The sequence below is a fragment of the Mustela nivalis genome (genome assembly GCF_964662115.1).
Source record: "Mustela nivalis genome assembly, chromosome: 2".
Lineage (NCBI taxonomy): Eukaryota > Metazoa > Chordata > Mammalia > Carnivora > Mustelidae > Mustela > Mustela nivalis.
In genome coordinates, this window is record NC_139021.1 from 78,019,968 (window position 1) to 78,029,718 (window position 9,751).

Sequence of the window (9,751 nt, forward strand, 5' to 3'; positions counted from 1 at the left end):
CAGGCTTCAGCAGGAGAGTCACACATTAACAAAAAGGGCATGGGAGGCTGACATGGGCTTGAAATACTTGCCAATGCTGCTTAAAGGAAGCAACTGTCATTTTTTATTTCTGCTTGCCACATTCTGGTTGACTGCATAAAAAGCCAGAATTTCTTCCTTAGCAATCCACTTGGCAGCATCAAGTCTCCTGGCTTGAGATTTATTCCACTATGAGTCCAGGAAGTATAAAATGAAAAGGAGGTAATGTATAGGTTTTCAAAGCACTTCTTACTCCGAAAGGGATCTATATGAGTCACACTTCATATCGAGACAGCATTCCTCTTCCCGAAGGGTTTCAAGAGCCTTATCTTACTTATCACTGCCTCTTATTTGGATCTAGCAAAGATCCTTGTTCTGGATTCCCCAAAACCCCAAGTTCTAAAATGGGTTAAGTACAGCCTGGAGAAGGATATCCATGCTTCTAGCCACCTTTGGTCACTCTGAGACTGAAGTCACACAGTATGTCAGTAGCATATGTCAGTAGTTTTATGCTTGATTCATAAATTAAAACTCTGAGCTGCTCGAATGTTAGCAACTCAAGTCACACTGAGGACCAGAAACAGGGTCAGAACTGATGTGCAAAGGGGGCGTTGGAAAAACAGTTCTGGAGTTTTGCCCACAACTTGTTTCTGCTGCGCCCTCACCCAGAAGTTTCTTCCCTCCTGCTCTGCACCAACCTGACTTCTTCTGATTCTCAGGCCTCAGCAAAATGTCGCCTTGTCAAAGAGCCCCTCCCTGACCACCCTGCCTGAGTCAGGTCACCCAATCAATGCTCTCTCGATGGATCCTGCCCTTTCCCTTTACAGCACTGATCACGATGAATAACTATATGCTGATTTGTATGTGCAGTTGTTTAAAATCTCCCTCCCCGGGTGACTAGAAACTCTGTGACAGCCTGTGGGTTTACCCTGGACCCCTTAGCACACTGCCCCCAGCACCCGGCCCTCAGAAGATAGTGAATGTGTATTGAAGTAGTAAATGAGTTATGTTTATGTAACTGAAATGTCTTTACCTACTGCTTCCCATTGAACAGTGGATTTGCTTTTGAATTATTATTATCAAAAGAGTATGTTGTGTACTCCTGTTTATAGCAGCATTCCTCACAACAGCCAAAAGGCAGAAGTGACCCAAGTCCATTGACAGATGAACAGATAAAATTGTGGTTATACATACAATGGAATATTATTCAGCCTTAAAAGGGAAGGACATTCTGATATGTCCTTGGGTAACCTTGAGCACATTCTATTAAAAGAAATAGGCCAGTCACAAAAGGACAAATACTGCCTTATTTTGCTTTATATGAGGCACCTCAAGCAGCCAAGTTTATAAAGCCATAAGGTAAAATGGTAGTTACTGGGGGACTAGAGGGAGGGAGGAATAGGGATATGGTGTTGAATAGGTACACAGTTTCAGTTTGGGAAGATGAAAAAGTTCGAGAGATGGGTGCTGGTGACTGTTGCACAGGAACGTGAATAAACTTAACTTCTAAACTTCACACTGAACTTCACACTGAAAAATGGTTTAGATGGTAAATTTTGTGTTATATATATTTTGCCATAATTTTTAAAAATAAAATTTAAAAATTCATTTGGAAGTATTGTTTCTTTCAACGCACATGCTTGCTTTTGGTATTCCGGCAAAATAGAGCACATTTTGTATAAACGTTAATGTGTAAATACTGAAAATATTGGTCACATACTGAATCAAAGTTTTGCATTCCAGCTGATTTGGGTGGAGGTTTCTTCCCTCCCTCTGTCTAACTGGAGAGGCCCTTGGTATAGCCCTGTGTCTGACACATGGCAGGAATTTAGAAATACACACTGAACGGATGGCTGGAGGGCTGACAGGATTCATGGGTGTACAGACAGGTGGGTAAATAAACAGAAGGATGTTCATGATAAAAGAAGGTGTTTAGGGTGCCTGGGTGGCTCAGTGGGTTAAAGCCCCTGCCTTTGGCTCAGGTCATGATCTCAGGGTCCTGGGATGGAGGTATGCATCGGGCTCTCTGCTCAGCAGGGAGTGTGCTTCCCCTTCTCTCTCTGCCTGGCTCTCTGCCTACTTGTGATCACTGTCTGTCAAATAAATAAATAAAATCTTTTTAAAAAAATTTTAAAACTTTAAAAAAAAAAAAGATGTTTAAAAGTGTGTTAAGGAAGCTAAAATTCATAGCCTAGATTTTGGTAGTTAGGACACCTTATTTTCTTTCTTTCCTTTTTTTTTTTTTTCTTTAAGGTTCTATTTATTTATTAGAGAGAGAGAGTGCACACAAGTGGAGGGAGAGGCAGAGGAGGAGAGAGAGGGACAAGGACACTCCACACTGAACTTGAGATTGTGACCTGAGCTGAAACCAGGAGTCCAACACTTAACCAACTGAGCCATCCAGGCACCCCCTAGACACCCTCATTCCTCAAATCACTTCATTCCCTTTCCTAATGAAAGGTTTTAATAATGAATATTTTTCAATAATCAAATTTGGTGGAAATCTTAAGAAAGGTAGAATTTTAAATTGTATTATGCTATATATTTCTGAAAGAAGTGTTTTATTCACAGAGGCAAAAAATTATAATCATATTTTTAATGGCAAACATTTATGAGTGGCCATTATTATCATCAGATTTCACAGAAGAAATAATTGGAGCAGAGAGAGTATGGTACGTCACGGAAGAGCATGGAGCAAGGAAGTGACAGAGTCGGGCACAAGCCAGATCCAGTGTTGCTAACGGGTAAGTTCTATAGCTCTCGGGAAGGGAGAGGTAGGAAAAGGTAGGGAAGACAGGGAAGGGAAGGGAAGGACCTTCTAGTTCATCTTCTTAAAATTGGAAAGCCAAGTCATATTCAGCTACTAAGTCTATTTGAATACAAACAACTCAGAATGGGGCGTCTGGGTCTTCCTCCAGGCCAAGCCCGAGTCTTGCCAAATGAACTCTGCTCTTGTTTCCCAGGTCGCTGCCTCTCTGCAGCTGAGAGCCCAGCCGGCTGTTCCACGACACACTGCCTCACTCACTCTTCCTGTAACAAGGAATAACTTCCGTTGACACTCCACAGTTTCCAGAAGGCTGCATTGTTCTTGAGTCCCATGTTGGAGTTCCCAAAGACCTCATTTCCTCTGGTTATTCTTCGGCCTTCCCTGGTAAGTGGGAACAAAACCAACTCTTCCATTTTCCTTTACTTTTGTTTGCCATCGCCTAGGGATCCTGAGAAAATGTACTTCAGGTGCTTATTCTCAATAAGCTTCAACACCACAGGAACATAAGCTAGGTGCGGTGAGCCCTGCTGGGGTTGGGGTGTAGGGTGGGGCGGCAGCGGCGGAGGAGGGAATGAGGAAGTCACAGAGAGAGAGATGATACAAAAGCCCCTTGTGGTCGTGTCTAGACAAGACCAACCTGCCCATAAAAAATTCAATAAGTACACCAGAAAGTGCCATTGAACTGGAATTTATTGTAATAGATAAGTTTTGTCTACGGCCAAACCCTGAACGCGCCCGATCTCGTCTGTAATAGATAAGTTTTATTATTGCCATCAAGTTCACCCTTGATCCATAAGGCTATTTAAAAAGAGCAATTTTAAAAGTAGGGGTTCCTGGGTGGCTCAGTCAGTTAAGCCTCTGTCTTCAGCTTAGGTCATGATCCCAGGGCCCTGGGATCAAGTCCCGCATTGGGCTCCCCGCTCTGTGGGGGGTCTGCTTCTCTCTCTGTACCTCCCCCTCCTCCTGCATGCATGTGCTCGCTCTCTCTTTCTCTCTCCAACAAATAATTTTATTTCCTTTTTTTTTTTTTAAAGATTTTGTTTATTTATTTGACAGAGATCAAAAGTAGGCAGAGAGGCAGGCAGAGAGAGAGAAGGGGAAGCAGGTTCCCCGCTGAGCAGAGAGCCCAATGCGGGGCTGGATCCCAGGACCCTGGGATCATGACCCGAGCCGAAGGCAGAGGCTTAACCCACTGAGCCACCCAGGTGCCCCTAAATATTAAAAATAATAATAATAAAAAAAAATAAAAAGCAATTTGAGGAAAGTGGTATGTTTACGAGCACTTTATATCTTTATTCTCTTTGAGATATAATCTATCATCATCATCGCTGGGATGTCTGCCTGGTCTTTATGCTTTAAACAAATCTAAGGAAGACTTCTGTGCTGAAAAGAAATGGTATTTGTGTAAACTCCGGGCGGCTACCTGCTGCTCTGGGCTCAGATGCAGATTACACAAAACAGACCTTCTTTCCCTCTGAATTCTGGCTATCTCCTGGCAATGCAGACCAACTCTTGGTGACAGTGAGACAGGTCAGACACCCAAGTGCCTGGCCACAAGGAGGCTGGTACCACTGCACACTCATCCTTCAGGATCAGATTCAAAGTGTTGTCAGTTTCTCCGTGAAGCTGAGAAATCTTAAAATTACTCTTACAACTTTAATAAATAATTTTAAAAAAACAACAACACACACACCCTAGAACTTCAGACTGGAAAATGCAAACAATAGAAGGAAATGATGAAGGCACCATGACTTTTAAGCTCGAGCGAGCAACGCAGCTCCAGGGACACAGGAATTGCAGACTCTCCCTCTGCTGCACCCCACAACCCTATTGAGGTCAGGGAAGAAAACTGAAAGCTGCAGTTCTCCTCTAAGGAAAACACTGAAGACCAAGCAGCTCAGGGTTTTAGTTCCACTTGATGCAATTTGCATCTCTACTTTCAGCCTTTAAAATAAATGAACACTGGGGCGCCTGGGTGGCTCAGTGGGTTAAGCCTCTGCCTTCGGCTCAGGTCATGATCTCAGGGTCCTGGGAACAAATCCCGCATCGGGCTTTCTGCTTAGCAGGGAGCCTCCTTCTCCCTCTCTCTCTGCCGGTCTCTCTACCTACTTGTGATCTCTGTCAAATAAATGAATAAAATCTTTTAAAATAAATAAATAAATAAACAAACAGATTTCCAGGTATTTGACAATACAATTTCCAGGTATTTGACATAACAATAAACCAACTTGAACTACATACATTTTCAAGTAATATGTTCACTACTCTCCTTCAACTTCTAGACTTCTTTTCAAATGCAGTATCTCTACATTTAAAGCAGTAGGTCCAATTATTTGTCTGCAAAAGGGGAACAGATTGACGAAACATCTGGAAACCAAGGGAAAGTTGGGTATTTATTATGTCTTTATCCAGTGTACCTTGAGTTTGGGGACCTCCCTTATTTATCTCTTTTTTTGTCAAGTCCTTTTTTTCTTTTTTCCAACCACCAGATGGGTTTTCCCTCAGAAACTCCTGAATATAACATGCACAAACACAACTGCGAGGAAGATAAAATCACACTCAAAAGTTAGACCTAACTTTGGCAAATAAGACCTAGTGATTGTTAGTGAATGGATAAAACTGCTTAATCAATGATTCTTGGGTGCTCCAAGTGCTGAAAGGTCATTCCTGGTATCTTGGGCTCCGAGTAAGGGATTGCTGGTTTCTGAGAACTGGAGCTATGGTCCCTGGCTCTAAACTTTCCCCTTGAACTTGGGGATAATGGTGAAGACCTCTCAGAGCTGACCCAGTCCGGATAGCAGGCTAATGACTGCTTCTCCATCTTACAAACCCAGCTCAAGTTGCTAAGACAGGGGTTATTTGCAGGATGTTATTGTTCACTCCTGAGTTAAACTTTAGGCTGATATGAAGGTCATTTGCTCTACAACTTGGTTCCTCTGTCAAGGTCCGTCCAGCCCTGATGTGTAGCAGAGAATACAGCTCTCTTTGACCAGCCTGAGGGAGCTCCTTGCTTGAGCAGTAAGCAGGATTCAGACCCCTCTGGAGACAGCAATGACATGATGGCTGAGTGGTCCTGCCTGAGCTTTTCAGCCAGAATACTCTCAAGCTGTTCCAGATCTTGGCTGGACTGAGGACCACTCCCCAGGAGTTACACAAGCCCCTGGAGGCAGGGGAAGTGAGGAAAGGTGGACCCCCACTTGCCCCTGCCAGAAGAAATTCCTCTCAGGTTTTCCTCCTCACCCAGTAAAAGATCAGTATGACAAGGTCCCCCATTCTGGGAAACCCTGCCTGCTCTTTGTTCTTTCCTGGGCTCCTCCCCAAATCATCGCCCTGCCCTCCCCTTTCCAAGGAAGCTCTCACTTTGTCATAACGAGGCTTCCACACAAAGGAGAAAGAACAGGTGCTCCCACTGTTGCACACAGACCCATGGAACTTGGCCATATCCACCCTTGCGGGCAGGGTTACCTCCCCACCTCCACCCTGGGCTCTTGCTCAGGGCGATGAGGGGACGGACAACATGGGGCAAGCACAGATTTTGCGACTGGCTGGCTCTCTCACACTTCTGAGAAGGACAAGCCAGGTCCAACCTGTTGTCCCAGGACAAGGATGAAGGACATCAGGAGCCATTTCCAGCTGGAGCTCAGGCCGTCTGACTTGTAAGAATGAACAGAAGACCGGTGTTTTAAGCTCTCATGTTTGGGGCACTTTGTTAGGTAGCAGTCAGAGGCAATTGCTAACTGATACACCCTTTTGGATTTTCCCAACAGGCCCTTCTTTGATGGACTGCACCGCAATTTTACTTAAGACCGGAAGAGGCTTTAGAGCCTGAAGGTACTGGAAGAAGAGAGAAATAACCTTTCACTTGTTCTCAGTCCTTTGTCCGTGGTCTCAGCCGCCCATGTCTCATGGCAGGCAGATGCTTAAATGGTGGAGGTGCTTACACACAAGGTGGAACAACCCTCTGGCTGTCTTCATTCGTGTCCTGCTTTTCTTTAGAGGAGGGAGGCCAGCAATATGTCCCTCAGTCCCACAAGACCTAATTGGTGCTTGACATCTCCTGTTGATAGCCATCAGCCCTTTGGCCAGCGCCATTTTGTGGCCAGACCAGATCACATGCATCACCCACACAGGGAGACAGGAAGTCACTTCTGAAAAAGATTCTGACACACAGAGGACAAGGTATGGAAGACAAGGTACAGACACCCTAGAGACGCCACAGCCTGTCACCAAACTGGTTTCACCCCCTCTGGCTTACACTTAGTCTGGGAAAATAGACCCCTAGGTGCTTAATGATGAAGACCACTGGGACAGGAACGGTCTAACACAGACAGCCCCGCCACTGTCTCACCACTCCAGACGTCCAAAAGGCCTCCAGGGCACAGGCTCTCCTCTCCAATGGAAGAACCGCTTACTGATAGCATCACTGTTTTATCCTTGATGCCCCACATCCGTCCTAGGCTCGGGCTCTGCTCTCTGGGTCAGCTAGTTCTTGCTGGGTTCACAACCAGTTCCCACACTTCACTCCCTCTAACACACCATATCTGTTAACCTATGTGAGGATCAGGTATATTTGTCTGCAAGCCAAAACCTGCCACCACTCATTGCCGCCATATTTTCTCTTCTTTGGTTTCCTTGTCCTTCCATGGCCTCTTCTTCCCAAATCTGGAAGACTCTGGGTCTTCTATCTTCTCTGTCATAAAATCTTGATTCTTCATCTTCCCCCTCCATTGTCTGCTCTCATTTAGAACATATGGCAGTTGCTTCAACTGCATTTTGCTCCTCCTGAAAGCCTACCTGCTCCACAAAGGATTTCATCAGGAAAAGCCACGAATCACCTTGTCCCTATTCTGTACTGAATTGTCTATGCCACTCATGCTATTGGATTTCAAGTTCCTCAACGGCCAGAAACTTTGCAATTGATTCAGCTTGTTTCCTCTGCTGGACATTTCTGTGTCCGTACTGTCCATACTGTCCATTTCTGTGTACTACTCCAAACAGAAAATAATGAGAGAGCAATGAGAGAGTAAAACCTCAAGGTATAAAATGGTCATCTCCTTAAAAGGTACTGAGAAAAATTGGGACATAGTGTATTATGTCTGGTATTTCCCAAAAGTGCCACAGAAGTTGCTTTGGACAAGTCCTAGTGTGCAGATGGATGGAGCTAGAGGCGGGCATGGGAACTATGGAAGGAAGGTAGCCTCTGAGCAGGGAAGGGTCCATCCCTGGCAAGATGGCCCCAAAAGTCCATGCTAAGGGCCCAGCAAAGGATTCATGCTACGGGCTCCCTCCCAAGTCAAGGGAGGCAAGGCCAGTGTGCCATCCTGTACCTCTCTTCCTGTGCAACCCTCCTGCCCCCAACCCTACACCTCCCCAACCCACTCCCAGCTCTTTATTTTCATCCTGAGGATTGGCTGCCCAGGCATTCCACCCACTCCTGTTCTCTCCCTTTCTATCAAACTACAAGAGCTGTAATTCACAGTCACTCAGAACTTCCTAGACTTGGAGCTCACATATTCCAGAGTTTAAATAAATGATCTCATTTAATCCTTGAGCAACCCTGCCAGGAAATATGGGTGATTATTATCTCGATTTTATGAACTAGGAAATTAAAGCCCTAAGAGTTCCTAATATGCCCAGAGTTACAACCCAGCTGACCTTTGGACCCAGGTAGCCTGACTCTCAAACCCAATCCTTGCCTTTCTAGGGCTCTACAAGCCTTCTGGATGGTAACCTCAACAAAGTATTTAGGCAATATAGCTCAGGAATGTGAGGCATTTGGGGTAGTAGAGGAGCATTCCTTTTAGCAAGGATCTTCTCAGCCTCTTGGAAAGCCCAGTGCTTGGCACAGAGTACGTGCTCCAAAGATATCTGTTGGACAAACAAATGAACGCCTTGTCAGCCTCTGCCTCCTCCAACCTGGGCAGAATCCTGTCCCAAAGTTACTTCGTCAAGATATTCTCTTTTATAAGATTTTTAAAAAATTTATTTGAGGAAGAGAGAGCACCAGTGGGGGGGGAGGGGCAGAGAGAGAGGGAGAAGCAGGCTCTCCGCTGAGCCAGGAGCTCGATGTGGGGTTTGATCGATCCCGGGACCCTGGGATCATGACCTGAGCTGGAGGCAGACACTTAACTGACCTGAGCCACGCAGGCGCCCCTACTTTGTCAAGATATTCTAAAAGCCCCAGGGGGAGAACAGGACTTTACCCAGCACTAATTAGCCGCTGCCTTCGTAGAAGGGTAAATGTAAAGTGTGCAAAGTACACCCATGTGTGCAAAGACATAGTCACATTTACTGCTCCATAATCAAACTTGGTTATCTCTGGAGCTCCCCATTTCCACTGATGTTGAACAATTTAGCCTTGTTCATTTCATGATAACTTCGTCAATTTCTAAATTTCTTCTCCACCCCTTTTGGGTACTCGGTCAATGCCGACATCACTTCCCCATGCCTTCCCATTTCCCACTCCCCCAAGGAGGATCTCAGGTCCATGGAAAAGAACATTTCTTCTCTAAGACTGAAATTATTTTTGAATAAAATGTTTTAAAACCATAGGTAGTAAGTGCTCCAGACTGGATAGAGACATATGCGTGAGTCTCCTGGGCTTGGCCCTGGGCACCCCTGCCAGGCATGCACCATGGATCCACCCCAGATGGGAGGCCCCAAGCTGGATCCTGAGGCTGGGCTGTGCCTGGCTTCACGGAGGGTTCCAGTGCTTTCTACGATCCCTGCAAGACCTTCGATGCAAATATCTTTTGACAGAAGGGAGGGGCAGGAAAAGGGCCTTCCCTCCCAAGAACCTGTCACAGAGCCTACTCTGACTTGTAGGAGCTTCACAATCACACTGACAGAACCAACTATCTGCTAAAATCACCCCAACCTTCCTCCTTGTGTTGCACCCCGTATTAGTCAAGAGAACAAATAAACACCAACATTTTTGTGGCCTAACACAATCAAAATGTATGTCTG

The 9,751-nt window shown here is 45.4% G+C and overlaps 1 long non-coding RNA gene across 1 annotated transcript; it reads left to right on the forward strand.

Annotated features, from left to right (window-relative positions):
• The first annotated feature begins 2,985 nt into the window (after window positions 1-2,985).
• On the forward strand, window positions 2,986-8,336 carry LOC309858782. Its single transcript, XR_014308321.1, has 2 exons — window positions 2,986-3,169; window positions 6,553-8,336. It is a non-coding gene; the product is annotated as an uncharacterized lncRNA (long non-coding RNA).
• The last annotated feature ends 1,415 nt before the right edge of the window (window positions 8,337-9,751 follow it).